Source organism: Neoarius graeffei, chromosome 1, assembly GCF_027579695.1.
Source record: "Neoarius graeffei isolate fNeoGra1 chromosome 1, fNeoGra1.pri, whole genome shotgun sequence".
In the NCBI taxonomy this organism is placed as follows: Eukaryota; Metazoa; Chordata; class Actinopteri; order Siluriformes; family Ariidae; genus Neoarius; species Neoarius graeffei.
The window spans coordinates 23,124,297-23,151,293 of record NC_083569.1 but is presented as its reverse complement, the minus strand read 5'-3'; the positions used below and the strand labels follow the sequence as shown (position 1 = coordinate 23,151,293).

At 42.4% G+C, this 26,997-nt stretch overlaps 2 non-coding genes across 2 annotated transcripts; one reads left to right on the top strand and one right to left on the bottom strand.

The window, feature by feature from the left end:
* The first annotated feature begins 15,404 nt into the window (after window positions 1–15,404).
* On the top strand, window positions 15,405–15,477 carry trnat-ugu (transfer RNA threonine (anticodon UGU)). The gene has a single exon. It is a non-coding gene; the product is annotated as a tRNA-Thr (tRNA).
* A 2,295-nt stretch (window positions 15,478–17,772) lies between these two features.
* trnap-agg (transfer RNA proline (anticodon AGG)) lies at window positions 17,773–17,844 on the bottom strand. Its single transcript has one exon. It is a non-coding gene; the product is annotated as a tRNA-Pro (tRNA).
* Between the last annotated feature and the right edge of the window lie 9,153 nt (window positions 17,845–26,997).

Here is a 26,997-nt window from a genome sequence, read left to right as displayed (position 1 = left end):
CCTTCTTCCCCCTTCCCTCCTTTCTTCCCTCCCCTTAACAGACTATTGTTCCCCAGCTTTGGCGCAGCGGTGAGCGCACTGGTCTTGTAAACCAGAGGTTGTGAGTCCAATCCTCACTGGGGCCTGTAAGGCAGGGCTGCCAACTTTTCAAAATTCCTTGGAGTGAAATTTTTTTTGGGGGGGGGTCGACGGCAAAATTTTTCCACACACCATGCAGTAAGTGGGAATTTTGTATTCAGTTTGATATTCACGTGTCCCCCTGCATTCTGGTGTTTTGTTTGTGGGTCGTCCAGCTGGAGATGGACAATGGGGGGGGGGGGGGGGGGTTGAGATTTTGGATTTAGTAGATGTTCCTGCATTCTGGTGGATTTTTGGAGTGGCCTGCTGTGCCATACATACATTCTTACACACCCTGACTTGCCAGGCCTTCAGCTTGTGGCCAACAAAAGCACCAAGTTTTGGCTTTAAAGCCCCCACACTTGAAAACTACAGATGACCGCCAATGTTCCTGTAGCCCTATAGACCTGTGTTTCAGATTTAAAGGCAAGTTCATGTTTGAAAATATTTCATCAGCTAAGCCTAAATACCTTCTGAATTGAAACTAAATGTTAAGTTTTTAATAACTGTTGCAAAAAATAAGATTGTCCCTCACAGACTATTCATTATGCATTTAAGGGCTTTCCCCACCACTGAGTTCAACAGAAGATTGGCATGGGGAAAAATATCAACAGCAAAAGAACAAATAAAATGCTTAAACAGTAAGCAAAATGTGCAAGAAACATTAAAATGATTGAGTTTGAACAGTATTGAAACACAAAAAGCTGAACCTTGGCCATAGGTGGGAATGTGCACACAAAGTTGGGCTTAAAAATTTTGGTCATACTTAACTAAGCTATATTAATATATTTCTTATTAATTTATTTCTTATCTATGTTTCTTATTAGTAATAGAGCATTCGTCAGGGCCTGTTATCTGACAAATATTCTCTACCTGTCTTGCCCTCTTTGAAACCCTGTCTCCTCAGTATATTGTTCTCTGTCTTTTTTTTTAATTATTCACAAGTTCAAGTTCTTTGATATTACAGGTGACCATGCTTTATTTACTTTAACTGAGCAATTACATACATCATAAATAATTAAAAATAAATACCCTGTAAATAAACAATAGGTATGGTGGCTAATGGCTCTTCTTGCATTTGTAATATTATCTCTTACTTGCTTTATTTTACAACATTTCCAGTACGGCTTCAAATAAAGTCATAAAGTATGATAACATACAGTAAACAAGCTAAAAATGCACCTTAATAAACGTGTGCTAAGGAGGTGCTCTCCCGTGCTGCTTGTTGGGGAAGATAGAGGCTGTGGCATGGCAGTAGGCCTATAATGATTTAGCATGCCTAGTACACAGCTCTCAATATGGCATTAAATATTTTCACAACACTTATAGGCTAAAACAATTAAGAAACTTTATATAAGTTCATAATTACGCCAGTAACACCACACATTGGCGTGCATATGTACAAACCTGTCTGAGACACTCGTCTTCAACTCGGATACCTTCTTCTCTCTCCTCTTCCTCTAAATTGACGGTAGGCAATTATCCAACTTCCGGCGAGTGCAGCATCATTAGATGTGCCACCTACCATAGGGGAGTGTGTACAGAAGGGAACACCTCTTTGCCTGTTTAGCCAACGTAAGGCGTAATTGATCGATCACAAGTGGTTGGCGCGACGCAATGGGTAGCCTAGATCAGATAGATAAAATAGATTTTTTTCTAGCGTGAGTAATCGGAGGTATGGTGTGTGAGTGTGTGAAGACAATCAAATGTGTGTGTCTCATGCTCATTGCGTGAGAGTTGGCAGCCCAGCATTAACATGACTGGGTATAAAAAGAGCATCTTGGAGTGGCAGTGGCTCTCAGAAGTAAAGATGGGAAGAGGATCACCAATCCCCCTAATTTTGCGCCGACAAATAGTGGAGCAATATCAGAAAGGAGTTCAACAGTGTAAAATTGCAAAGAGTTTGAACATATCATCATCTACAGTGCATAATATCATCAAAAGATTCAGAGAATCTGGAAGAATCTCTGTGCGTAAGGGTCAAGGCCGGAAAACCATACTAAGGGCCCGTGATCTTCGGGCCCTTAGACGGCACTGCATCACATACAGGCATGCTTCTGTATTGGAAATCACAAAATGGGCTCAGGAATATTTCCAGAGAACATTATCTGTGAACACAATTCACCGTGCCATCTGCCGTTGCCAGCTAAAACTCTATAGTTCAAAGAAGCAGCCGTATGTAAACATGATCCAGAAGCGCAGACGTCTTCTCTGGGCCAAGGCTCATTTAAAATGGACTGTGGCAAAGTGGAAAACTGTTCTGTGGTCAGATGAATCAAAATTTGAAGTTCTTTATGGAAATCAGGGACAGCGTGTCATTCGGACTAAAGAGGAGAAGGACGACCCAAGTTATCAGAGCTCAGTTCAGAAGCCTGCATCTCTGATGGTATGGGGTTGCATTAGTGCGTGTGGTATGGGCAGCTTACACATCTGGAAAGACACCATCAATGCTGAAAGGTATATCCAGGTTCTAGAGCAACATATGCTCCCATCCAGACGACGTCTCTTTCAGGGAAGACCTTGCATTTTCCAACATGACAATGCCAAACCACATACTGCATCAATTACAGTATCATGGCTGCGTAGAAGAAGGGTCCGGGTACTGAACTGGCCAGCCTGCAGTCCAGATCTTTCACCCATAGAAAACATTTGGCTCATCATAAAACGGAAGAGATGACAAAAAAGACCTAATACACTTGAGCAACTAGAATCCTACATTAGACAAGAATGGGTTAACATTCCTATCCCTAAACTTGAGCAACTTGTCTCCTCAGTCCCCAGATGTTTACAGACTGTTGTAAAGAGAAAAGGAGATGTCTCACAGTGGTAAACATGGCCTTGTCCCAACTTTTTTGAGATGTGTTGTTGTCATGAAATTTAAAATCACCTAATTTTTCTCTTTAAATGATACATTTTCTCAGTTTAAACATTTGATACGTCATCTATGTTCTATTCTGAATAAAATATGGAATTTTGAAACTTCCACATCATTGCATTCCGTTTTTATTTACAATTTGTACTTTGTCCCAACTTTTTTGGAATCGGGGTTGTACCTCTGCAGATGGACATCAGGAAATTCTTCATCCAAAACAGAGGCAGGGAGAGAAGCAGTAAGGAGAGATGTGGATAAGGTGGAGGGAGGTAAGATGATCTAGCTGTATGTTAATATTATCATCATTGATCTATGCTCGGTCAGCTGGCAACAGTGATGCTAGTTGTTGATGCTGTATGCATTTGATTTACGGCTGTCAACCTTCAGTAAGTTCACTGCATTGTCAAAAGTAGTTAGTTAGTTCTAATCTACAGAATCCCGTAGCACTCAAAAGTCAGTGCATACTAGCATTTATATAAGCTACAAAAACTATGCAGTCTTGCCAGGGTGAAAATCAATAACTACCATAAACCTTTGATATGGGGGGGCTGTGACCCAATAGAGCTTTATGTCTAGCAATGCCCCGGGTCTGTATTCATCTTCTAAAAATTAAAAGTGGAGCATAACTTGGTTCCATGGTGTAACGGTTAGCACTCTGGCCTTTGAATCCAGTCATCCGAGTCCAATTCTTGGTGGAACCTTTAAAAGCTTTTGCCCACTTTGAATGATGGACAAAGAAATAACTTTTGTTAAAGATGAAAATGGGTCATGGCTGTGAATTTTGGTCCATGCAGTTAAAGAAATGTGTGCATTGGGTGCAACATGGTGGCTCAGGGAGCATTAGAACAGAGCTCTGATGGTGGCATGGTCGGGCTTGTTCTACGAACGTGGTCATCAGATAAAATGGGATTCACCTTGCTCCTGGACCAAGCGTCTGATTTTTGCCTCATACGTTACTGATTTTCAGGTAAAGCAGCTCAGTTGGGAGAGCATTGGAACACTATATGGACGAAATCTCAGCAAAGCTGCAAAGTCACATAATTCACTGTAACAATATTCATGCAGCTTGTGACCAATAAATACTGTTAAAACCTGACTGTAAGAATGAAGTGAAAATGGCAAATAACATGAGAAAATATTCCTGTTTCAACAGCTGTCCTAAACAGAAAGGAAGGATAGCCTTTGTGTTGGTATTTAAATAAACAGATAGAAAGGAAGGAAGAACTACACAAAAGAAAAAGATAAACTGAAATAATGTCTGTAAAAATAATTATAGTAGTAAAAGAGCTGTTCATAAAATGACCAGAGACTGAAATGGAAAAGAAAAGGGGAGCGCTATAAAGATATGTAAGGAATGGGGGTAAAGTTGAGAAAATAAGAGGAGGTAATGGGGATGGGGGTCAGGAGAAACTTGTCTTGGGCCCAGTTTGATCGGATATGACGGTTTAACACACAAACCAAATCCACGCGATGTGAGGGGTAAGATGGCGGCCAGATGGCTTCACTCTGACGAGCCTATGAGCTCTCGGTCCGGGAGAGAAGATATAAAGCCGCCCACACAGAACACTGAATGGGCTACTGAGCAACACAGAGCGATCAGGATGCTCTCTCTCTCTCTCTCTCTCTCTCTCTCTCTCTCTCAGGGAGCTGATGTCACCTGGTCACATGACCTGGGTTTTCCCCTAAAGTTTAGGGGAAAACCCAGGTCACATGATTCAGACAATTTCATTAGTTCAATTAGTTTAAAAGAAGACAGTTTGATTAGTTTAAATGAAAACAGTTTAATTAGTTATGTTTCAAAATCTGCAGCTATATAGTAAGAGCCACACATCCACACAGAGCTTCAGAGCGACACAAACCTTCACAGCGAGTAACCGCGAGTTTCCAGCGATTATCAGCAATTCATCAGCGGCTATCAGCGATTTAATCTTCTCCTTCGTAGTAAGTCACCTTGTACTAACTGAGTGATTTGTATTTTTTTAAGTTTTAATAGTCTACTAACACGACACACACTAATCGCATGACTGTCTATTCTCATTCCTTCTTCTTTACCTTCATACTGATCAGGGCTGGGTTTCTCAAAAGCCTCTTAACGCTAAGACATTCTTAACTCGGCAGTGTGTCTGACTGGTAATTACTAACACTAGCCACTAGGCGGTGTGTTTGCCAGTTACTGTAATCTTCCAGTAAATGTTCCAGCTTATGGTGAGCTGGGATAGACTCCAGCTTGCCTGCGACCCTGTAGAACAGGATAAAGCGGCCACAGATAATGGATGGCTGGATAGACACCTGCTTTTGAAATTTCCTGTGAAAGAAAATAACAGATTCACAAATGCAGTAATATTTTATTTATATATACACAGGACTGTGCAAAAGTCTTAGGCACCCTATTTTTTTCATACAAACTTTGTTATAGATTTTTATTTTATGATTTCTACATTATCGAGTGAGTACAAAAACATTTTAGAGTCCCAAACATTCATTTTCCAGCACAAAATTAAATGTTACAGAAAAAAACAAAATGTTTGAACAGCATATTACATAAGAGCACTTTTCAGATTAAAAAAGAAAACGTTATGAAGGCTGCTGGGTTTTGGTGCAAAATGAAGAAGCGAGTGTGACAGTCAAAGTGTCCAGAAGAACTGTGGCTGGTTCTGTAAGATGCTCAGTAAAACCTACAGCTCATTTCCGCATAAAACTCATTGTACCTCAGACTACTATTTTTTTTTAAGCAAAGGGTCATCTCACACCAAATATTGACTTTATTTCATATATAAATGAATGACTGAATTATAGTGAAGTGTATAAATTACACCTATTCTTTGCCACTTGGCCACCCAGCTGTCTTCAGGACTCATCATTGCAATGACACTGTAAGGAAAACACACAGAACGCAGCCTTATTTATTCAAAAATAAATAAGTTAATTCGTTGGTTGTTTAGTTAATAAGTAAAAAGGATTTATTAGAGGGAAAAAATCCAAAGGAATGCTGCATACCCATCAAAAAAGGAGCTTGTGCATCATAAACCATCTCCCGGTTCCCCTTCACTTGCAGTAAGACTCAGTTATCACAGCCATCGGACTCGAACTGGTCAATAGTCTGGCGAAGCAGAGAGAGAAAGTGAAACCATATCATGTTTCACTCCTCTGCCCTTTAACTCACGACAAAAAGACGTCAAACTTGCACATGCATTCTAAATACAATCATTTACCTCAAAGACTTCATGATTTGTAACTGTTATTCTATATTCATATACAGTACCAGTCAAAAGTTTGGACACCTCATTCAGTAGTTTTTCTTTATTTTTATTCATTAAAACACACTTCATGTCTTAAAGTAATGATGAATGTCGTTTCTCTTTACTTAGCTGAGCGGTTCTTGACATAATATGCATGACTACAGTTGTGGAGCAGGGCTGTTTACTGTATTTTTATTATTTGCCTGTTAATTGAAAAGCATTCCAGGTGACGACCTCATGAAGCTGGTTAAGATAATGCCAATAGTGTGCAAAGCGTCAAGGTAAACGGTGGCTACTCTGAAGAATCTAAAATATGAAACATTTTGGAGGGGTTTTTTTTGTTTGTTTGTTTTTTACACTGTTTACTACATAATTCCATCCATGTTCCATATATTATTTGATAGTTTCCATCTCTTCAGTATTGTTCTACAATGTAGAAAATAGTCAGATATTTTACAGAGAGATCAGTGGGCCGGATGAAGTTGCATGCGCTTGTTACTCTGATTGGACAAGTCCACGCGCGCGCTCATTGAATATTCATGTTTTTCCACAGCGCGTGCTAGAGAAGAAAATGCGCATGCTTGTCTCCTTTTGAATGTAAACACGCGAGACTGGCGCGTGAGTAACGGTTCCCGCATAGTTTTAACGGTTCTGAGAAGAGGGGAGAACAGAGAACCTCCAAAAGGAACCAAAATAACAGGTGTACGTTTCCAGATATCAGACAATAAGCCACACATGATCGTGTAATTCAAACTGACTTTGGGTCTGTTTTTGTTTGATTATTTTAAAACAAAACAAAAAAACAACAAAAAGGAGGCTGGTCAAGTCTCCACTGTCAGAAATAGTGTTACAGTAAGAGTCCATTTCTGTTCCCCAAGGTACAATCTACACTAATGTACCCTTAGGGCTCATTATTGGGCCTCAAGGTAACTATGGGTGGTACTTAGGATCAGAAAGGTCCATATGCGTTCCCAGGAAGTATATAAATGGGACAGATAAGCACATTAGAGGGTACTGTCCCAATGACCATGCATAATAGGACTACTACTGCACTTTATTTTCTGAGAGTGTGACATGTCGTCCCCCCCCCCCCCCCCCCCCGCCTTGCTAACTAGTCAACACTAAAGAGCAACTGTTATAATCAAGTTAGTTTACAAATGTCTATATAAATCAATAACTCCAGTTCACTAACCCTGAGCTCCTGTCCGTTTTCACCAGGTGCTTGCAAATTCTTCAGCTAGTATGGAAGTCAAAGAAACATGCTTCACCATCCCGATCAACCCCAACCATTTCCCCAGCAAGTTGTGGCGTTTGGTGAACAATCCTCAAATTTGCTCAATCTGCTGGGACTCCAGTGGGGAACAAATACTCATCTATCAGGAACCCTTTGAAGAAGAAGTGTTAGGTTCTCCTAATGAGCAGACGAGAGCGTACTTCAAAACCACTTCCATCATCAGTTTCTTTCGCCAGCTAAACCTGTATGGTTTCAGAAAAGTGCACCCAGATCATGACAGCTCAGAGAAGCAGCAACTCGGCAAAGCTTTCGCCTTGGCCCAGCGGCATCACTTTCACAACGAGTACTTCAGACGGGCAAACCCAGAGCTTCTGGTCAAACTAAAGCGACTCACGCCTGGCAACAAGGCCAAGATTGCTGCTGGGATAAAGGTGACCAGCAAGTCAACAAAGTGTTTCTGTTATCAGATGGTGAATTCACCCAAGGAAAACTCTGCTACGATGAAAAACGGTTGGTAGTTTAAAATACGTATTTATTCATCTACATCGTTTCAGTATAATTGCCAAATGTGTGGTCTTGCACCTTGAATGAATCATCTGGTGTGTGCATTCTTATGATTAAAATACAAAAAAAAATTGATTAAATCTGTCTGTGGCCCACATTTTTAAACTTGGCTAAGATTTGAAAATCCTCGAATGTGCACGAGACATAAGATAACAGATAAGAGAGTGGACTAAATTCCTTGAAAGGGGCATGAATGCTTCACCATGAACATTATGCCAACAAATATTGCAAATCAAGAGGGATCACCTTCCACACGCAAGTATTCTAGTTGAAAACATATTTTTGGGTTTATTTATGGTATTTTTTTTAATGATATTTATGGTAGTTTGGGTGTGGAGATTTTCATATGGTACACCGATAAAGGGCTAGCTACAGTACCAATAAAAAGTTTGGACACACCTAAAACTACTATTTCACTAATCGGAGCATAGCCTTGAAAAAAAAGTGAGTCATCTACAGGAATTTGTAGAGACAATAGACAGAGAATAAGAAAAGGAAAGTCATCTTGCTTGTACAGTGCCAGCTAGCTAAGTTTTTGGTCTCTAGCAATCATCTGAATTTTTAGTACTTTTTATTCATTAATATCTGCCCTGTCTCTGTGTTTAGATTCAGTCTTGGTTGAGGAAGCTCTTCACAACAATCATGGTGATGGCTCACAGAATGTGACGGATTGTGACAGGACATCCGAACCCTCCCAAGCATCCGTAATGGGCCATGGCAATCCAGGCTCTGGGTTCCACCACTTCCCGATGAACTCGCAGTGTTCGCACCAATCCAGCTGCAGGCACATCCATGAGGGCTCACCAAGCTCAATGCCTGCTGGGACGTTCGTACCTCATCACTCACATTACGGATTTTACGCACCAGGTAATGAATAGTATGATAGTTTAATTCTTGTAAATCTACTATACATCCCAATCGCATGCTTCTGAAGCAAATACTGTTATGGTGTATTTTGATGTACACTTGCATGCATGCAATTTGGGATGTCACCCAGTGTATTGTTTCTCAGCATCAGTGTTGGTGTTTCTTATAAGCAGCAAGTACTACAATGTCTTGCAAAACTGCTTCTTTTTTTTTTTTTTAACAAAATACAAGTGATTAATGCCATATGGTGCTTGGCAGTATGTTTTTGGCTTTTGTTTGAACTCATATGTGCTTTTTCATACTGAATATTTATTTTTTTTAATGATATTAGAGGTGCTTCATGCACATGATTTCTGTTGATACCAATAATTTAACAGAGCCTTAATTTGGCCAACCAGTCTATCGGTCAGGCTTTATACTGCATGTGATTTCTTTCAATTGTTTCTGACACAACTATTTTAAAGCTTGATATGTCAGCACCGTTTAGTACAGTAGGGAGGAAATAAGAGTGACTATAGGAGCTGTATTGTAATATTTTCCAGAATAATGCTTTACTGAGATGGTGTTAATGTGTTCCCAAATGGGAAGTCATTTAATAACTTTTTTTTTTTTTTTGCAGGGTATCACTACTGTAGCCCAGGCTCCTTGGATTCAAACATGAACTTCTCCCAACACCCAGCTGGCTCCAACATTTATTGTGGATATTACCCTGTGAGTGCTGAGAAACTTTTTCAGATTGTGTACTAATCAGAAGAAATTGCCAGTCATTATTTGAGCCTGTGCATCCATATTAAGATTTGATGATACACGTTGTGTTGTGAAGGGAATGTTGGGATGTCAAAAAAAGTGAAACCTTGATGTGCGTTGTAACACAATTTTACCCCTTATTGTCCAGTATTCCTTCTTCAGCCACCACCATTACACTGGTCAGAATCCAAACTGGCAAGCAGGCGAATCTGCAGATCTCAGGGAGGGTGACATGATCCTGGAGAGTCTACTCAAACTGGCAGAAGAACTGCAGGTCAGATTCAATGTTCCCCCTTAAAGAACACCCCTGAGTATCTGCGTTAATAATGTACTCTGTATAATCTATGCTGTAATTACAGTACCAGTCAAAAGTTTGTGTAACCCTACTCATTCACAGGGTTTTCTGTATTTTGACTATTTTCCACATTTTAGAACAATACTGATGACATCACAACTATGAAATAATACATGGAACATATATGGAATTATGTGGTAAACAAAGAAAGTGAAAAGTGTTTCATATTTTAGATTCTTCAGAGTAGTCACTGTTTATCTTGATGACGCTTTGCACACTATTGGCGTTATCTTCACCGGCTTCATGAGGTCGTCACCTGGAATGCTTTTCAATTAACAGGCGTGCTTCATCTAAAGTTAATTAGTGGACGAGTTTCTTGCCTTTTTAATGTGATTGAGATCAAATAGTAAATAATAAAAATACAGTAAATAGCCCTATTCTACGACTGTACTAATCCATATGATATCAAGACCCGCTCAACTAAGTAAAGAGAAACGACATCCATCATTAGTTTAAGACATGGTGTTGTAATAAATCTTTTAATAAAAATAAAGAAAAAACATTGAATTAGGTGTCCAAACCTTTGATTGGTTCTGTACGTGTGTGTACTATAAAGTCTGAATCCACCACCAAATTTACTCACTCAAACATTATTGTTCACAAACATGTTGTTTAAAAGGAAAATTTATAGTTATTTATCTGTGTGAGAAATTCTCATATCTGGAAACTATACTATGTGCTTCATTTTAAAAATGTATACTTCAAACAAAATTATGATGCCACATTTCACGCAAATGCTAACACGTGTGCTTCTAACACACCCAACAGTAGTGATGCACCTTATCATAATTTATGCAACTTTGATTTTGTCTGCCAGTGAAACTGAATTGCAAACAGGTATTGAAGGGAAATAAAAATCACAAAACCATCCATCCATTATCAACTGGGATAGGTTGCAGGTGAGCTGAAGCCTATCCCAGTTGACTATGGGTGAGTGGCAGGGTACACCCTGGACAAGTCACCAGGTCATCGCAGGCACATAGAAACAAACAACCATTCACACTCACGGTCAATTTGGAGCTACCAATTAGCCTAACCTGCATGTCTTTGGACTGTGGGGGAAACCGGAGCACCCGGAGGAAACCCACACAGACAACATGCAAACTCCACACAGAAAGACCCTCGTCAGCTGCTGGGCTCAAACCGAGGACCTTCTTGCTGTGAGGCAACAGTGCTAACCACAACACCACCATGCTGCCTCACAAAACCATAACATAACCATAAAATGTTTGCAATTTAAATCAGTGTGTTCTGTTTATTGTTGCTCCATGCGAGGACATAGATCCTGAAGGAGCCACACTCGCTGTATAGCACTTGATAGCAAGCTGGCTCACACTGATTTGTGTGTGATTTTCTCCTTATTCAGGCTGATGCTTCCAGCAGTCTGCTCACCACGTGAAGACAGTTTGACCAGGCACCTCATGTTTATTTTGAGTGGAAATATGTTAACTGAGTGTGTCTTTTTATTCCGTTTCCTGACAAATATCACTCGGAAGGTACTGCATGAAGGCCAGCCATGTAACTGATTGTCTCTTGCATGTTTTTTTGCTGTCTTGCTTTTCAATAAATCACTCTTACCTGCTGAACTGCTAGTCTTGCTTTTGAGTCCGGTCATCTCGACACACTTAACGTTTAGTTTATTACACAGGGTTTGGCATGCAGATATAACGAGCATGGCATTTAATTATCAAAGCCAACTTTAGTGTTTCCTGAACGATTTCTTTTACAAAAAATGCCTGTGCATATACCGACAAATGAACTGTAAATTATCAAACAGCTCTTTTACATTATCCACAGGGGGGAAAAAAAAAAAAACTTGGACACAATCTTATTTTAAAATAACATGCAATATTTGTATAGATTTTAACAATTGTACATATGTATTTAAGACATTTAAAAAAATTGATGGATTTAAAACACTTTTTAGATTTAAGTATAATTTTAGTGTTAGATTATAAATTAATCTATGTAACTCAATCATATAAGGACTCTTTCATCTGTACAGTTGTTACTCTGAAGTCAGTGAATCAAACATGTGATGTACTGCATTACACTCTGATTTGGACAAGGCAAAACTAGTTTTAGGAGTAAAAGTGCCCCGAGTGTGTATAGACCTCTGTTCACTTGTAGTTCAAAAGAAATAACATTACATGCATAATCCACATGTTGCACTTCACAAAGAATCTTAAATAGTCAAATAAGTCATAAAGGAGATAGATTAATAAAAAAAAAGCCAGAAACAAATGCTGTACATCCTTGCCCAGAGAAATGAATGTGGGAGGGGGTTCAGAAGTGATGTATATAGAGTATGTGCAATAAAGTGTGAAATTAAAAACAAATCAAAAGTGGCTCAAATCTGATTCAAAAGATCAGTTTGACAAAAAAAAAAACAGTACAACTTCATTCAAAATTTGTAATGTGAACACATGAAATGAGATCATGGTAAGAATGTACAATCAAACCATTTCGAAAATACGAAGTACCAAATTAAATTTGGACTGATGTGACCATTTTGAATTCAGGACACACAAACACTAATACAGAAGATGAAACCATTTCTTATGCTCTTATATGACTGTCTTTGAGTAGGCAGATTAATTGACACTGGAGGTAGCTTTCCTTAAGTTACTTCTCTGGTCACTAATCACATCCAGAGGTAACAATTCAACATGGAAGAAATAAAACATGCTGTTATTGGAAAATAACCAACAGTGACAGAGCATGAGATATTCCCTGATGCAAAGTGGCCACTTCATTAGTTGATCGTTACTTTAAGACATGAAGTGTCTTAATTCCAGTTTTTCCTCAGTTGCTAATGTGGCAGGGCCCAGTGCTTGGTGACAGTGACGGACTGAGCGGTCTGGCATTTGGGCACATGCCAGAGGGGCCGCAGCCCCGACAATGCCCATCGTGGCCCCGCAACCGCATTGCCGCGGCCCACCCTCAGCTACTCGGTCACTACGTGCCTTCGTCGTCTTAAAAATTCCACCCTATTGACATATCAAGCAAGATATGTTCGCTATTTATACCACTTACAACTCCATATATTACAGTGACAGTGGCACCATGATGATCTGTTTCAGGTTTTACATTAGCCTATTTTATTTTGCTGGGAAATTTCTTCCTACGATGTAAAAAAAATGTGCACAGTTTAAAATAAAACAAATATATCTGTATTTTGTATTTGTTTGCGACAACTGAAGTAAAGCACTGCCTTGTGGGAATTTCATTTAGCCTCCCGCCAAACTGACAGAAATAGAACGTTGAAGATTCAACATTCTGTAGCCTACTTCAGCGTTGTGGTAGTGGTCAAGTTGATGTTGGTCAAAGTAGAAGAGGAGATAAACGGACGGTAGAGGTCGGATACTTACCATAGTTTAGTAAAATGAATCGAGGAGGCACTAAACGACACAAGGGGGGAGCGGAGAAAAAGAGGGAAAATTGAAGAGAGCACTGCTGTTGGGGGTCGAAAAATGTGCAAAACTGGGTGTGTTTTTTTTCATCTACTGCAACCTCAACTAGCAGCGCTAGCATTGATGTTGGCGACACTGTCGAGGAGGGATATGATGAGCAAGAACAAAATGAGCAAAAGGAGGATGAACAAAATGAGCAAAAAGAGGATGAACAAGACATGGTGATGATGGTGGATAATGAATGCATGGAACTGGCAGTGGCAACCAACACACAACAAGCTCGTGGTGGGTCTGACTGTGTATTAGCCAGTGCAACCGAGATGGAGACCGATGCTGCAGGAGGGAGCATTGCAAATGATGAAGGTAAGACATTTTTTTTTAAAATTATGGCTGGGTTGAGCATTGATTTCCATGATTTTAATGTAGTTGTTTAATGCGTGGGGCTGACGTCTGCCACTGTTACCTGATGTGCTTTGTGTGTGTAGCCCACTGTTTTGTTTTTTATTCTGCGCAGTTCTGTGCTGGAATGTTGTGGTTGTGGACTAAAGTCACAATTGATGGGTTAATCTGAGCATAATGTATAGCATTGCACGTGTCCATAAATGCTTAATGTATAAATGCTTCATGTGTGGTGGCGTTGTCAGACCTAATTTCAACATAGGCCTGCCTGTGACTGTGACACTCTCTTGCGATTATGACACCCCCCCCTTTTTTTTTTGGTTCAAATGCGTTCCACGGTCTACAGGGCAAAATGCCAGGGCTATTTTTTTATCCCAGTCCGTCACTGATGGCATGTGAGAAAAGTTCTCTCCAAGGCCTGCCATACAGTCACAGTTTGCAACCACAATCTTGCCATTTTATTCACTGACAATCCACGGAGTTAGAAGTTTTTCAGTCGTTCTTTGCGAGTGCTTAACCTGGAATAGAACAGAGGTTGTACTCATTCACGTAACTTGCTTGCAAGTTTACTTCTGGTGAATGAATTGGTGGTCAGGCAAACTGATTTGGCTGCTGGCATGAAAAGAGTTAGTGAAACTGTCTCCGATTCTTGCTTTTTCTAGGCATCTTTGCGGTGATTGCTAGGATGCTACAGGTTTTAGTATTGGGTGTAAACAAACCACAGCTGCTGGATTCTCAATCCTTCCTGCCCTTCTCTTTCAGTAAACAATAAGGGTTTTTTTAGTTATTTTTTATTATAACAGAGAAAATGCTGTGAGAAGGTACATTCCAACATCCATGTAGGTAAACCTAGGCCACGAATGGACATTACTCCAATCGTTTTGAGTAATTTTGCACGGATCATAACCATAAATAAACTCTAACTTCTGCATGTATCTATCCTTTGCTTCTCTTATTCCAGCAATCCAGTAGTAAAGCTTTTTCATGGTAGCTTTCTTTGAACTGCAGATGTCTGACATCTTCAATGTCGCTTGCCTTCATAAACAAAGTTCACTTGTCCCCCAGGACAAGGGCAGTAACAGCTGCTAATGTAAGTGTGACATCAGTGCAAGGGGTCTGTTGCAAATTTTGGCAATGTGGCACAAAGTTATAGAAGGGAACTTATTTATAATCTCACTGTCTGGTGTGACCCAGATGAGGATGGGTTCTTTTGAGTCTGGTTGCTCTCAAGGTTTCTTCCTCATGTCATCTCGTGGAGTTTTTGGTTGTTTCTCAGAGACAAACTCTTAAATGTTGTTAAAAAAAAAAAAACCTTCAAGATTGTTTCCCAGCAAAACAAGTCCTAGCCACTGATGTAAGCGGTTCTTGGTTCTAGACCAGCAACAATTTGGTGGCACTCTGGGACCAGTTTTCCTGGCTGAGAGCTGGTTCTTTGGCTGTGGAAACTTCAAGAACTGGCTCAAGATTAGGCACCAGCTCAGAACCAGCACTCAGTGGAAAAGTGGTGACTTGGTGGACAAGTGGTCGTTGAGGATCAGCAGAGGGGCTTCAAGGTTCTGCTTTGGGCTGAATCTATGATAGATAGGTGCTTGCTTAAGGCTCCATAGCTCAGTGGTCAGAGCACTGATCTTGTAAATCAGGGGTGGTGAGTTCAATTCTCTCTGGTGCCTTTGACCTACCTTATGAAGATAGAGAGTTCTGATCTGAAATATTGGGGCTGAGGACACATGTTGCCTGTATTATTCCTTGCTTATAAGTTTTCACTGTTTCTTCAAAACAGTTCTGCTCAATTCTCTATCAGTGAGCCAGTTGATATCAACAAAAAGACTGCAGCTAAAACTCTAAAGGATTCTTATCATGCTGCACATATTTGTGAGTTCCTGGTTACACAATTATAATTTTGGACTATGTGCTGCTCATGATTTCTCATCACCTGAAGACCACTTTCTGCTGGGGAGAATGGCTCCACATGGACAGTTTGAAGATCAGTGAGAATATTGTGGATGAGACTGAGGACCTGAAGGTGTCTTTCATGTGCAATTTATGCAAAACACTTTGCACCCAAGTCTCCATTAATGCACAGTTGATAACATCAACAAAAAAAAGACTTCAAGGGGGACCACGTGACTATGGCTGGCAAGAAGACATTTTTGGACAGCATGCAGTCATCTTATCAGAGAAGTTTGCTTTTTATCCAGTTGTCTTTAGGTTTAAACTTTTTATTTGATCTGATTATTATTATTTATTTATTTTTTAGTTCTAAAAAAATTTACTGAGGTCCAGACCTCAGTAATCTCATAGCTGGTGACAGACATGATTTTCTCATCTCATCATCTCTAGCCGCTTTATCCTTCTACAGGGTCGTAGGCAAGCTGGAGCCTATCCCAGCTGACTACAGGCGAAGGGCAGGGTACACCCTGGACAAGTCGCCAGGTCATCACAAGGCTGACACATAGACACAGACAACCATTCACACCTACGGTCAATTTAGAGTCACCAGTTAACCTAACCTGCATGTCTTTGGACTGTGGGGGAAACTGGAGCATCCGGAGGAAACCCCACACGGACAACATGCAAACTCCACACAGAAAGGCCCTCGCCAGCCATGGGGCTCGAACCCGGACTTTCTTGCTGTGAGGCAACAGCGCTAACCACTACACCACCGTGCCACCCCAGACATGATTTTAATACAGTATCTAAAGTATCTAAGATTTGTCCAAAAAGTCACAAGATTTGTCGCTAGTCGCTTTGTTTTTTATTTAAAAAAGTCACTAAGTTGGCAATAATGCTTCGAGAACTGACTGTTCACTTGTTGCCTAATATTTCCCACTTCTTGACAGGTGCCATTGTAACGAGATAATCAATGTAATTCACTTCACCTGCCAGTGGTGGTAATGTTATGGCTGATCGGTGAATATAAATGCACTATGTATGTATGACTGAAGAACAGATCGAGCCTATATAATTGTGTAAAGTGTTATTTATATAATGACAGAAGTCTAAATCTCTGGGGTGTGTGTGCAGGATTCTAGTACTTGGCCCACAATAAGATAATTGACTGTGCCATCTTGTGTAGAAAGGAGCAAGACTTTAACACACCACGGTTATTATCTATCTATCTATCTATCTATCTATCTATCTATCTATCTATCTATCTATCTATCTATCTATCTATCTATGTGCATGCGATTGGGATGTATAGTAGATTTACAATAATTAAACTATCATACTATTCATTACCTGGTGCGTAAAATCCGTAATGTGAGTGATGAGGTACGAACGTCCCAGCAGGCATTGAGCTTGGTGAGCCCTCATGGATGTGCCTGCAGCTGGATTGGTGCGAACACTGCGAGTTCATCAGGAAGTGGTGGAACCCAGAGCCTAGATTGCCATGGCCCATTACAGATGCTTGGGAGGGTTTGGATGTCCTGCCACAATCCGTCACATTCTGTGAGCCATCACCATGATGGTTGTGAAGAGTTTCCTCAACCAAGACTGAATCTAAACACAGTTCAAAAAAAACCAAAAAAACATCCACTTCCTTCCCAATGTGTGTTTCGAATTTTGGAATGAAAGACTGGGGTGAATAATCACTCCGAGGTCTTTTACTGCTACACGTGAAGAAACAGAAAGGCCATCCAGAGTTACTGTGGAATCAGAAAACTTACTTCGAGCTGCATGTGGTCCCAGGACAAGTACTTCCGTTTTGTCAGAGTTAAGCAGAAGCAAATTAATAAGCATCCAGTGTCTAATGTCCTTTACACATTCCTCAATTCAGGTGCAGAAAAAGAAATCCAAACCAATTTTTCATTTATTTGCCAACTTTACAGTGTATTCGAGCACATCACACACGGCAAGGCAAGGATTTTCTGATGTCACTTTCATTAGACTCGCATGTTAAGAAAGACGCACTCCAGCGACATCCCTGATACCCCAGTCCAGATCGACCATTTAAGGTAAAGCCTGGGCTCGTCCAGGAGTTGAACCCGGGACCTCTCACACCCTAAGCGAGAATCATACCCCTAGACCAACGAGCCAAACTATCTAAAGCAAAGGATAAATTAGGAAAAAAAATCCGTCCGCTTCTTTCTCCATGGCAAAAGGTTCGATGTCATCCTAATCCAAAGAGCCAACGATTGAGGACGAGTTTGAAGAGCTTTCGTGTCTTTTTCAAAAGACTCGGTATCAAGAACGCACACCACTGCAGAGAATAGGATACAGTCCGTGTGGAAACAAAAGAACGGACTGGCGCAAACGATGTCACGCATGCAGCGCCGCCGACCTGTAAATCGCTGCGAACTAATAATGGCGGCCGAGCTTTTAGTGATTTTTGGAACAGAATTCAGATGCAAAAAAGCACTTTTCAAAATAATTTTTTGATTTATCCGGCAACTTTACAGTGTATTTGAGCAAATCACACCTTCTGATGGAACTTTCATGAGATGAGCACTTGAAGAGCAATTCAGCCAAGTGAAATCCCTGATTCCCCGGTCCAGATCGACCATTTAAGGATTTAAGGTAAAACTTGGGCTTGTCCAGGAGTTGAACCCGCGACCTCTCGCACCCAAAGCAAAAATCATACCCCTAGACCAACAAGCCAACCTACAGGTCCAAAAAAAAAAAAAAAAAAAAAAAAAAAAAAAAAAAAACCACATCCGCTTCCTTCCCAATGTGAGTTTCGAATGAAAGGCTGGGGTGAATAATCATTCCGAGGTCTTTTACTGCTACACATGAAGAAACAGAAAGGCCATCCAGAGTTACTGTGGAATCAGAAAACTTACTTCGAGCTGCATGTGGTCCCAGGACAAGTACTTCAGTTTTGTCAGAGTTAAGCAAATTAATAAGCATCCAGTGTCTAATGTCCTTTACACATTCCTCAATTCAGGTGCAGAAAGAGAAATCCAAACCAATTTTTCATTTATTTGCCAACTTTACAGTGTATCCGAGCACATCACACATGGCGAGGCAGGGATTTTCTGATGTCACTTTCATTAGACTCGCGCTTTAAAAAAGACGCACTCCAGCGACATCCCTGATACCCCAGTCCAGATCGACCATTTAAGGTAAAGCCTGGGATATATATATATATATATATATATATATATATATATATATATATATATATATATATATATATATATATATATATATATATATTCCCATTTATGCAGCAAACAAGAGTCAAGGATGGAGATATTATCCACTCAGAAATGCATTTAAAAATAAAGGTTCTGCGTATCTCCTTTAAACATGGTAGAGGTTTTTTTTTGTTTTGGTTTGGGCTTTTTTGTTTTTTTTAAATTAACATGGAAACGTCTACAGAAGTAAAGTTGTGCATTCTGAAACAGTGCAGGAAGTTTTAAGTTTTTTAGACAAAAAAAAAACAGTCATGGTGTATTAGTCAAGGATTTTACTATTTTAGATTTGCAAAACTGTCTTCAAGGTTTTAAACAAGGAAAGTCTCCAGGAGCGGTTGGACTCCCTCTGGAATTTTATCAAACCATTTGGGATGTTTTAGCAAATGACATTTTGACTGATTTTAAAGAATTTGAAAGGCTGGCTCAACTTCCAGACAGTTTTAGGATAGGGATAGTTGCTTTACTGTGCAAAAAAAGGTGACAAGACAGACTTGAGGAACTGGAGACTGATCATCCTTTTAAATTTTGATTGTAAGCTTTTTAGCAAACTATCACGACATATGTCAACAGTTTTAGAAGACGTGATCCACCCGGATCAAGCCTGTGCCATCCTCCTGAGGAAGATCACGGACAGCCGAGTGCTTGTTCGAGACGCCATCTGTTTTGCGAGGGACATAAACTTTCAGCTATTAGTTATAAATTTAGACTTTGAGAAAGCCTTTGATCGGGTCTCACACCAGTAACTTTTTCAGGTACTGGAAAAGGCGGGTTTTCCAGGGAGGTTTAAAGAGTGGGTGGGTCTGCTGTATCAAGATATTTGTGTGACGACCACAAAAGGGTCACTTTTGTGTTTTTGAATATAAGTATGAAAAAGAATTATTGTCTTTTATTTTGACTACAACTGATATTTGTATTTTATTTTGAAAGGTACCCCCACGAGTTTTTGCATTCCCTTTTGGCATTGGTATGGTTTCTAAATTAATGTGTATGCTGTAATGTTTACACCTGGCCAGCAGGGGGCGGGTGGCGAGTTTTAGTGACTTGCATTGTTTCTTGCTTCATTACTGCAAGACCTGCAAAACTAACGCGCTGTGTCCTCGTTCCTCTCCTGCATCTCAGGGTGACAGGAGTCAATCTGTCAACCACGGTGCCGTTGCTACGGTACCCGTTACAGATTTTTGGTGGCCCGTACGGGGATCGGCGTCAGATGCGCAGGCTGCAAGCATGATCAGAACCAGCAGTTTGAAGCGTTCCTGGAGTTGATGACTCTTCAGCCCATGCACCTGGAGGAAGATTGGGTCCTGCGTCCGTGATGTCAGCACCTCCCCTGCCCTCCAGCGTGTGAAGACACAACCTACCTTAACAATCCATCATCACAGATGCACAGGCTGAGCATCCACCACACCGAGTGCCTGTAAAGCGACGTCTGTGCTGTGCAAGTGGAGCCAGACCTGGATCCATGGGTGAAACAGGTGCCTGGAGGAGAGACCAACAGTGAGGAAAAGGGAAAAGCAGTCATGGCGGACGGTGAGAGAAAAGGCTTGGTGTGGGACATCAAGAAGATTCTGCTCACTCTGACGGCCGATGAACTTTTCCAACTAGCCCAGAGTGTTGGTCCTGTGCCGGGGAAAGATTCATCCACGCTTCAGGTTGGTGAGGAAGACAGTTGCTTTGAGTACATCGTAGCTTTTATGAACAGTGACACTCTCATGGACTCTGAGGATTCAGGTATGGCGGTGTTGTTGGAGCTTAATGATACTGTGAATAATGTCATTCAGAGTCGTAATGTTCAGTCTAAGGCAGTTGCAGATCTTGAGGTGCACAATGTATTTTCAACCCCAGTGCAGAGTGAGAATGTGACAACAGGTCAGGAAGATCTAGTCACTGATGATGTGAGTACTGATAATGTGCCAGCTAGTGTTCCTAACACTAACATAACCCATACAGCTATGGTTAGCGTAGCTGCCCCTTCACCAATCACCTGTCCACAACACTTACAAACTGATGTTAACGCCACACAAAACACCGAGACAGAGTTACATAGAATGCTTTCTAACCTCCTACAATACCTAAACAACCCCACATCACCATGTACTCTCATGCCTACACCAGTACAATCTACACAAGTACATTCTACACCTTCCTCTGACACAAAACACACACCTGAACAACATGTACACGACAAACACGACTCAGTCTTTCCTCCCCGAGATCTGTCCATGCTTCGACGTGAGTTCAAGGTTCACGGCAGACAGATCGGTGACCAGAGCTCAGATCTAAGCTACAATAACATATGCAGACAAGTTGACGATGGAGTAAAAGACCGATTTAGTGAGACTGAAATCCTGAGAGGCGTTCTCAGAATTATCAAACCAGGTCACTTTAAAGACATGCTAATGCACAAAGATGATTTGACAATTGATGAGCTGAAAGGTTTCCTGCAGTCCCACTTAGGTGGGCGAAGCAACACCGAGCTTTTCCAAGAGCTGATGTGCACGAAACAAAATGACAGTGAAACCCCCCAACAGTTCTTGTACCGCGTCATAGGTCTGAAACAAAAAATCCTCCTTGCTTCAAAACACGCTGACACAGAAGTGAAGTACAATGCAAACACAGTTCAAGACATTTTCCTACACACTATCTACCAAGGCCTTAGCCATAAGCATAATGACATACGTAGAGAACTTAAAGTACTGCTTTCAGATAGCACTGTGTCTGATGAGACAATTCTAAAGCAAATGATGAAGATAACAAACACGGAGAATGAGCGACAGAGACGTTTGGGGTCAGATGTGAAGCAGAAGCAAGTACGCGTGCATAGTACAGAGCTAGTGGAGATTGAAGTCGCAGCTGCACAAGGCAGTAGAGCAAAGAGAGATGCTTCAGATAAACAGCCAAAGACTAATGCACTTCAGCAGTTAACAGAGAAAGTGGCAGAGTTAATGACTAAAGTTGAGCTACTGCAACGGCCACAGCAGACTCAAAATCCTGAATCTTGCCATCATTGCAAAGCTCAAGTTGACCAAAAGAAACCCAGACCATACAGCTGTGTGAACTGCCTCGCACAGAATCTCCCAGGTTGCACTCACTGTTTTTACTGCGGCGAAGACGGTCACAGAGCAGTAGGCTGCCTGAAGAAGCCAAAGCATCAGGAAAACTGGAGCCGGTCGCTGTCACGGGACAAGCAGTGACCGGGCCTCACGTTCAGTCCCACAGTGTGAAGTGCGATGTGTTTAGCTCTGAGAGTCGTGCAAGGGAGAGTTTGTTGGATAAAAGGCCAAAAGTAAGCATTGAAGACGACCCCCAGTCTCCCCTTTCCCTGCCCACTCAAACAAGCAGGCGTCTAGCCAAGTTTATAGGCGCCAAGGCCATCGCACGATGTGACCTCAATGGCTTGACAGTCAATGCGCTGTTAGACACTGGAGCGCAGGTGAGCATGATCGATAGAAGCTGGAAAAAGAAGTACCTGCCAGATGCACCAGTGAGACCCCTCAGTGAAATATTCGATAACGAAGAGCTGGAAATACAAGCTGTGAATGGAGGAGTCCTTCCTTTTGATGGCTGGGTCCTCATCGCAGTCAGCTTTTCTGGAAATTGCACTCTAAGCCATTCTATAATGGTGCCTTTCCTCATCAGTAGCATCACGCTTGAACGGCCAATACTTGGGTTCAATGTGCTTGAGGAAGTGGTTCAGAATAGACCCGCAGAGTTTGTGCCAGCCCTCACCACTCTCCTCTCTGATTCAATATCTGCCTCTGTTGATCAGGTGGAGCTGCTGGTGAACTACATTCAGACAGACAGACCCTCCATGTGTCCGAGACGGGTAAGAACTGGAAGCTACGACACTGCCATTCCAGCTGGGCAGATAGCCTGGGTCAAGTGTCAGATCCCACTAGCTGCAGACCAGTCAGACCCTCTTCTTTTGTTTGAGCCTGAAGAAAACAATGCTCATCTCACAGAGCTTGAGATTGCAGAGGGCCTGCTTGAAATGCAATCTACAAAGCGACCTTATGTCACAATTCCAGTAAGAAATGGCACAAAACATCCTGTCATTATACCTAGGAAGACCGTCCTGGGTAGCGTCCAGACTGTTGCTAGGGTGATTGAGACCAGCTCACAGGAGATGTCCTGGCCCAGGGTAGTGGCTAATGCTGCAACGACACCAGCCGCTAAAACTGCTCTGACCCCATGGCAGCCTCCCGTGGACCTCAGCCACCTTAGTGATGAAGAGCAAGACAAAGTAAAGAAGATGCTGTGGGAAGAGTCAGCTGCTTTTGCTCGAGACAGTCATGATATCGGTTGCATTCCCAGTTTGCAGATGTCGATCAACCTCAAGGACGAGATTCCAGTGCAGAGAGCATACTCCTCAGTCCCCAAGCCACTTTTCAAAGAAGTGAAAGAGTACGTACAAGATTTGCTGATGAAAGGCTGGATTGTCAAGTCAAAGTCCTCTTATGCTGCGCCAGTGGTCTGCGTCCGAAAAAAAGATGGCACGCTCCGCCTCTGCATAGATTATCGCCTCTTGAATCAGAAAACCATCCCTGATCGACATCCCTTACCTAGGATACAAGATCTGACTGATACGCTTGGTGGCTATTCCTGGTTCAGTATTCTCGACCAAGGGAAAGCCTACCATCAAGGGTTTGTTGCCAAAGACTCTCAACACCTCACCGCTTTCATTACCCCCTGGGGGCTGTACGAATGGGTCCGTATCCCGTTTGGCCTCTCAAACGCCCCTGCAGCTTTCCAGCAGAGTATGGAAGAGATGCTGGGTCCCTTGAGAGATGACTGCTGCTTCCCGTACCTCGATGACGTGTTGTGCTATGCGGGGACCTTTGACGAGCACGTGGAAGGGGTCCGCAAAGTACTTAAAGCACTTCAGAGACATGGAGTGAAGCTAAGACCTGAAAAGTGTGAGCTGTTTCGAAGAGAAGTCAGGTACGTCGGTCGACTTGTGTCAGCTCAAGGAGTGAGAATCGATCCCAGAGACCTGGATGCAGTGAGATTGTTGGCCAGCAGGACTCCACAGACAGTCGGAGATGTGAGAAAGCTCATAGGCTTCCTGGGCTATTACCGTTCCTACATCCAGGACTTTTCCAGGATAGCGAAGCCCATCTACGAGCTACTACAAGTCAAGCCAGGTAAAGCCGCTGTAGAGCATGGTAAAGGCAAAGGTCCACAACTACCATCCAGAACACCTGTGGAGTGGACCGCTGAGCACCAGCAAGCCCTTGACCGACTCGTTTCTCTCCTTGTTAGCCCCCCTGTGTTGGCGTACCCCAACTTCAACTCGCCGTTCAAATTACACATGGATGCTTCAGACCAGGGGCTAGGCGCGATCCTTTATCAACACCAGGATGGCAAGTTGAGAGTCATCGGGTACGGGTCTAGGACTTTAACTGCAGCTGAGCGGAACTACCATCTGCACAGTGGAAAGCTAGAATTCCTTGCCCTGAAGTGGGCTGTGTGTGAAAAATTCAGGGATTATCTCTTTTACGCACCTCACTTCACGATATATACAGACAACAATCCACTTACCTATGTTATGACCACAGCAAAGCTTAACGCTGTAGGCCATCGGTGGGTTGGGGAACTCTCAGACTTCAGATTTGACATAAAGTACAGACCTGGAAAGTCTAACATAGATGCTGACACGCTGTCACGTCTACCTTTAGACATTGAAGCCTATACAGAGTCCTGTACCAAAGAGTGTTCTCAGGACGTGGTTCGCGCTGTATGGGATGGGAGTAAAGTAGCCAAGCAGAAAGATGTAGCGTGGGTGGCAGCCCTGAACATCTCCTCCCAAGCCGACCCGTCTCCTCCCTTCGATCACTTGAATGCAATCAGTCATGATGAGCTTGTGGAAACGCAACGTGCAGACAAAGCCATCAGTGAGCTGATTAGGTTGAAAGAGGCAGGAACACCTTTGACTGATGAGATACGGAAAGCTGCTAGTGGAGCTACTAAAAGGCTCTTCCACGAATGGGGAAAGCTCGTCTTGGAGAATGGTCTCCTGTACAGGCGTGCCAATGGCAGAAAGCAGTTGGTACTCCCTGCCAAGTACAGAGATCTTGTCTTGAAGAAACTCCACAATGACATGGCTCACGTTGGCACAGAAAGGGTCCTGAACCTCGCCAGAGAGAGATTCTATTGGCCATTCATGGCAAAAGAGATCGAAGACCATATCACCAAGAGATGTCCATGCATTAAGTCAAAGAAGCCGGTTACTCATGTTCGTGCCCCGATGGGTAGTATCACATCAAGCTCACCACTAGAGTTAGTGTGTATCGACTACTTGCATCTGGAAACCAGCCGTGGTGGCTATGAATATATCCTAGTGGTCATTGATCATTTTACAAGGTTTGCTCAAGCTTACCCGACAAAGAATAAGAGTGGAAAGACAGCGGCTGAGCGCATCTTTAATGACTTCGTCCTCCGCTTTGGATATCCTTCTAAGTTGCACCACGACCAAGGCCGCGAATTTGAGAATGAACTGTTCAGTACACTCCAGCAGCTGTCAGGCATTCGCCATTCAAGAACATCGCCGTACCACCCCCAGGGGAACCCTGCGTAACGGTTTAATCGGACGATACTGCAGATGTTGAGAACATTGACTGACAAAGAGAAAGAGCGATGGAAAGATCAGATCCCGAGAGTTGTGCATGCATACAACTGTACTCAACACGAGTCGACAGGCTTCTCACCCTTCTTTCTCCTTTATGGCCGTCATCCTCGTCTCCCCATTGATTTGCTGTTCGGGTTGCTTGAAGACACAGAGCCAGACTCGCCAAAGGGATACGCAAAGAAGTGGGCAAAGCAGATGTCTGAAGCCTATCGAATTGCCAGTGAGAATAGCAAGCAGGCCAGCGCCAAAGGCAAAGTCCTCTACGACAAGAGAGCAAGAGGAGTGGTGCTACAGCCTGGCGATAGAGTCTTAGTCAGGAACCTCAGTGAGCGTGGTGGACCAGGAAAACTACGGTCATACTGGGAGAAGGCCATCTATGTCGTGAAGGAACAGTTTGCTGATAACCCTGTGTACGTAGTGTATCCTGAGTCTGGGGACAAGAAAAAGACAAGAACACTACATCGCAATCTGCTCTTACTTGTGAATGACCTTCCAGTTGAAGAACCTCCATGTCGGGCCGCTCCTGAGAAGAGACTACAGAAAAGTAAGTGCCAGATCCGACGTACAACCTCAGAGCGTGTAGACCCACCAGAAGGAGCGGAATCAGACTCTAACTCGGACTCTGATGGTCCTCGTTACTGGCTGAGGATACCAGCTGAGAGGATACAGGAGGTACCCTCTGTAGTCCCACCACAATGACCAGCCATCCCTGTGGGTCGCCCAGTCCCAGTACCTGTAAGAGAAGAGGTGAGAACGAACACAGACTACTTGCCTGAAGTGGATCCGGTACCTGAAGGAGAAATAGAGCGAGGAGAACATGAACAGGATGAAGTCCAGCCTGTTGACGTGGGACCTGAGGAACAAGATGGATATGACGAGGCTCCAGAGCCCATCCAAGAGGAACAGCCTGTTGTAAATGCAATGCCAGACCGTCCGACAGAGGTCAGGAGGTCAAGTCGGGACCGACAGCCGAGACAAATCTTTACATATGAGAGACTTGGTCAGCCCACACTGACAACACAAGCTAGAGTTAACATGGCAAACACAAACCTATACTCGCCTGCTTACACTACACCTCACACCACACAACCCTTACACTCGAGCATTCCATACACAACACCAACATATCCCTTTAACCCCTATTTCGCCCTCTATCCCCCCTTTACATACATGCCTTACCACTTACCTCCACCCCCTTCATACATCTTACCAGTTCCTGTCACCTGTTAGGAAAAAAAAAAGAACATTAGTTGAGAAGAAAATGGTGGGACCCATTTCTTTTTGTCGGGGAGTGTGTGACGACCACAAAAGGGTCACTTTTGTGTTTTTGAATATAAGTATGAAAAAGAATTATTGTCTTTTATTTTGACTACAACTGATATTTGTATTTTATTTTGAAAGGTACCCCCACGAGTTTTTGCATTCCC